Source organism: Carassius auratus, chromosome 28, assembly GCF_003368295.1.
Source record: "Carassius auratus strain Wakin chromosome 28, ASM336829v1, whole genome shotgun sequence".
NCBI classification, from domain to species: domain Eukaryota; kingdom Metazoa; phylum Chordata; class Actinopteri; order Cypriniformes; family Cyprinidae; genus Carassius; species Carassius auratus.
The window spans coordinates 720827-726629 of NC_039270.1; positions in this window are offsets into that span (position 1 = coordinate 720827).

The following is a 5803-nucleotide window of genomic DNA, read 5'->3' on the forward strand; positions in this document are numbered from 1 at the left end:
AAATCCTGCAGTGTGAAAAGAGCTGCGATCGGACTACTCTGAAAATCATGCAGTGTTAACTCTGCATTAGGGATTCTTGCAGTCGTGTCTAGGTGCAGGTCCTTCATCTGGTCTGGATACAGCTCCAATCCGGCTGATTTCAGTAAACCTCGGGATAAACAGATATATTAGCATGGTGGACGTGCGGTCCCTCCGTGACCGTCACAAGACCCAGGAGTCTTATTTTATCTTGTATAATTAATATTGCACTTTAATTAAGCAAAAACACATTTTATACGATTACTCGATTAATCGATGGAATTTTTGGTAGAATACTCGATTACTAAAATATTCGATAGCTACAGCCCTAGACACAACCATGCCCGCACATCCACGTTTCCCAATGAACTGGAGGAAAACCAGACCACAAATACCCCGGACTGGCCAAACTAGCAAAGGCTTTCCTTGTGCGTGTCGCGATGTCTGTGGCATCAGAAACGTGTTCTCTATGGTCAGTCTAATCATGAACAAACGGCGCTCCCTTCTTCATCCCGAACATGTTACTTTTTTTATATAAAAATGTGAGATAGGTTATTGTTATGACCAACATAATGTTAATGTTCACATTAGTGCAGTTAGTGTTTAGCCAACATTCAAGCTATTCACATTACGTCTAGCCTAAAATCATTAAGCTTGAGGTGATATTCAATCAATCATGGATAATAGATGAACTAGTTTTATATTTTATTATGTTCATGCTCATTTTTTGAAATAGAAATACATACAGTTTATGAAGTGAAATGCTATAGCCTTATGAGCAGTTGATATATGGTAATCATCAGACTGTTATGTTAATTTAGTGCCGTCATTCGGTTGTTTATTATATTAATATGTTTCAGCACGTTACAATCATTAAATGGATTAAGTTAATAAATGAAACCGTTTGTTATCATGCAGATGGAAAGCATGAATGGTTGCTCTCGCTCTCAGTTTATGTGTGTGTCTCTTTACATGCTAGCTTGTGTGAATTGGGGGTGGGTTGTGATTTTCAAATAATAATCAAATAATTCCCAGCAATCACTGAATATTATTTTTGCTTGAAATGCCTATCCCTATTCACGAGTACATGGGGTGTTATGGGAAGTGTTCCCGGTGTAACCTATTGTATGCAACTTTTTACATGACGTGAAATATGAAAATTGATTGTTTTATGTGTGTGCCTATGATTCCATGATTTGTTGACTTTGATGGAACGATGTGTCTTTCTGTTTATTTAGGTTCTGCTGCGCAGAAAATGATTAAAAGAAGGCCTTGGAGTGATGCCGAAATTTTATATCGCATCGAATTCTTAAAAGATTCATCAGTAAAGTGCCTTGCACACAAACGTGAATTCTCTGTTATTCCTCCTTCTTCAAAATGAAGGAATTCAGACCAGCGGGCTCGCAGGATTGGTTCTTTGGGGATAGAAAAGAGGACGTGAGGAAGAGCGCAACCAAAAATACACCTGACCACCATATTGCTGTCTGAGATGACTGACACTGCCAAGTTTCTCTGAGAGGCGGTGCAGAAACGAGACAGACACCCTCATCGCTCTGGACGCACCCCTTCGCCATGGCACGTGACCGAGAGAGAAGAGAGCACGTTTCGAGGGGGGACGGTGGGGTAATGTATTTGATTAAAGATTATAAGGGTACATGAATTTAAAAAAATAATGAAGTGCACAGATAAATCATTTATAATAAACACTACAATATAACATATAAAAAGAAGATTTGTCAAATTTGATTTCATGCCGACGCTAAGATCAGAAAATCCCTGTGGAGGTGTGGAGCTTCTCCTCTCACTTGCGCCAGGTACACCTTTCGCCCATCACCAAGGTTTTGTTCTTCTTTCTTTGCAGAAGGGGATCTGTACTTTGTCATAATCCATCTGGTGATGACTAGTATGTACTTAGTCACAAGTAAAGTTCGTTTCAGTCTGCTGCTGTGTGGTTTCTATACATTTACTCATGTTTACCCATTTGAGTCATGTCTGGCTAGAACAGCATTGATAAGAAATATTAGAATGGTATCCTAACTGATAAAACATGAAGGTGTCAGGTGAAAACATGTGTTGTCATCAGTGAAAGCATTTACATTTTTGGTGTAGCCTATAATGTACTAATTCTCCCTGTTCCTCCCTTTGTTAAATAGGTGTCACTGTAGATGGCAGCAGCAGCAAATGGTAACGGTAGAATCCTGTCAGAATAGGTTTTTTTGCTTCCATCGGACTGAATTCATTCTGATTGACGAATCTGAACGTGGTGTTAACATGAACGCTGAATAAAGTGATGGGGTTGATGTGCATGTTTATATGACACAAGCTTCTGATCGGATTTACTCTTTTGACAAGTTCCCCGCTGCTGTTGCATACTGCTTTAAAAAGCACACGTGATATTTATCTACTTCGGGTCCTAGTTAGGCGACGACCAGCACATGAACTGTTGTGCTGCTTAACGTTACTTAAAAATTAAAGTGTAAAAGTGGTCTGTTGATGAGAGTCTATAACAAGGACTGTTTGGACGTGGTCCACTTCACATACACTGAGTGAAAGAGGAGATTTATAATGACAGGACACTTATTTAAGACACTTTATTCACCAGGAACAACAGCTCGTTCTGTGTCATACGTCATTACGCTATTTCTGCATCACCGCACATGGGCAGTACTTTCCCATTTCGGTTTTCAACCCCATCAAGTGTTAACATGTCCTCTCAATCGGATTACAAAAGAGATTATCCACCCCATTTTAGTTGGATCAAGTTAATTTAATCCAATTGACGTGTTTACATGTGTCTTTTTTATTCTGATTGTGCTTCTCGTCCTATTACGATCGGATTAGTAGTGTCCATGTAAACGCAGCTACTGATGCACAATTGCAGATCCTACATGTCTAAACTAAAAGAAAGAAATAATCCAGTCTGATAAACCCTGGATGTCACTTTTACAATAAAAAGAAAACGCATGATGGGATACAGTTACAGGAAACCAGCAATAAATATTTCTTCTTCCTATTAGATTGTGTTTTTATTAAAGTCTAAAGCTACCCTTACAGTAGTGCAGATGCATTAAATGTTGTTCAACATGAGAGAAAGGACACAATATTGATAAAACCCTGTTAGTAAAATCTGACGGGTAGATGTCTGGCTCATTCGGTTCTTTCTGAGTTGGGCGTGCTACTTTGGCTGTGCGTCCTGCGTCATTTACCTGGAACTACAGTTCGATTCAGTTCATTTTGTGAACCGGCTCATGAGAACGATTCGTTCAAGAGCAAAAAATATTTTTTTTTGTGCGGAAGGGGCTTTACTCGTATGAAAAAGAACATAGAAATGTTTCTCATTACTTACAGGTCCTTCTCAAAAAATTAGCATATTGTGATAAGTTCATTATTTTCCATAATGTAATGATAAAAATTAAACTATCATATATTTTAGATTCATTGCACACCAACTGAAATATTTCAGGTCTTTTATTGTTTTAATACTGATGATTTTTGCATACAGCTCAAGAAAACCCAAAATTCCTATCTCAAAAAATTAGCATATCATGAAAAGGTTCTCTAAACGAGCTATTAACCTAATCATCTGAATCAACTAATTAACTCTAAACACCTGCAAAAGATTCCTGAGGCTTTTAAAAACTCCCAGCCTGGTTCATTACTCAAAACCGCAATCAGGGGTAAGACTGCCGACCTGACTTCTGTCCAGAAGGCCATCATTGACACCCTCAAGCGAGAGGGTAAGACACAGAAAAAAATTTCTGAACGAATAGGCTGTTCCCAGAGTGCTGTATCAAGGCACCTCAGTGGGAAGTCTGTGGGAAGGAAAAAGTGTGGCAAAAAACGCTTCACAACGAGAAGAGGTGACCGGACCCTGAGGAAGATTGTGGAGAAGGACTGATTCCAGAGCTTGGGGGACCTGCGGAAGCAGTGGACTGAGTCTGGAGTAGAAACATCCAGAGCCACCGTGCACAGGCGTGTGCAGGAAATGGGCTACAGAGAAGCAGCACCGGACTGTTGCTCAGTGGTCCAAAGTACTTTTTTCTGGAGGAAGACTGGGGAGAAAGAAATGCCAAAATGCCTGAAGTCCAGTGTCAAGTACCCACAGTCAGTGATGGTCTGGGGTGCCATGTCAGCTGCTGGTGTTAGTCCACTGTGTTTTATCAAGGGCAGGGTCAATGCAGCTAGCTATTGGGAGATTTTTGAGCACTTCATGCTTCCATCTGCTGAAAAGCTTTATGGAGATGAAGATTTCGTTTTTCAGCACGACCTGGCACCTGCTCACAGTGCCAAAACCACTGGTAAATGGTTTACTGACCATGGTATTACTGTGCTCAATTGGCCTGCCAACTCTCCTGACCTGAACCCCATAGAGAATCTGTGGGATATTGTGAAGAGAAAGTTGAGAGACGCAAGACCCAACACTCTGGATGAGCTTAAGGCCGCTATCGAAGCATCCTGGGCCTCCATAACACCTCAGCAGTGCCACAGGCTGATTGCCTCCATGCCACGCCGCATTGAAGCAGTCATTTCTGCAAAAGGATTCCCCACCAAGTATTGAGTGCATAACTGAACATAATTATTTGAAGGTTGACTTTTTTTGTAATAAAAACACTTTTCTTTTATTGGTCGGATGAAATATGCTAATTTTTTGAGACAGGCATTTTGGGTTTTCATGAGCTGTATGCCAAAATCATCAGTATTAAAACAATAAAAGACCTGAAATATTTCAGTTGGTGTGCAATGAATCTAAAATATATGAAAGTTTAATTTTTATCATTACATTATGGAAAATAATGAACTTTATCACAATATGCTAATTTTTTGAGAAGGACCTGTATGTCTTTGCACTGAGCAATTGACAAGGTTGTTTATATTTTCACACTACAGAGCACCTCAATTCTCCTGATCATGCAAACTGTATATTTATTATTCCGTTTGTTTGCTTCTCTGTGCCCACATACTGTATTTTGATGCAGCTAAATTCTCAACAAACAGTATTTTATTATTATTTTTTACTCCTTGATTTATGATTTGTTGTCAGACAACGGGGTGAATATGAAATCGTGACTAGAATAGAATATAAATAGAGCGGTTATTAAACAGAAATGCACGCATCCCGCGAAACAGAGCTACTTCTATAAGTTTTGTCTGTGGCGATTCACAGGTGTGTGTTACTCCATAGCCGAGATGACCTGACCGCGCTATATCAATATTTCAGAAATTGATTGTTCTTTGATCATATAAAATAAAAAGATCTCGTTGAAAAGCTTAAGTTCTTTTTTCATTATCTGGACACTCATATTTGATTTTTTTTTACATTAAAACTGTGAGATTCTGCTCGTACACGTGAACACATCTTGTGATACAGGACATTGTGTGATAACAGTATTATGTATTCCTTTGAACCTTACTCTATATTCATGGTGTTGCTCAATGCAGTGTGTTATGCTTGATCAGCTAAATATCTGCCAGACATTACGTTGTTTCATTTCCCTATAAAAGTAGCACCCCTTGTACAATAAAGTTGAGCTTAGAATGAACTACACCACTTGTGTGACTCATTCTTGGTTCCCGGGTACCTGCTCTTCTCTGCTCAGATAACCCAACCTGAACCAAAATAATATTTATGATCTCGAAGGCAAGAATATACAATTTATTCTTACAGCTGGGGGCTCGTCCGCGAAAGGGGGGAATCTCCTAAGAACCAGGGAGTGAAACATCCCGAGATCAGGAGATCAAGAGAAAAAGACGCACCGGTGAATCAGGCGGACCTACATAAAAAAGG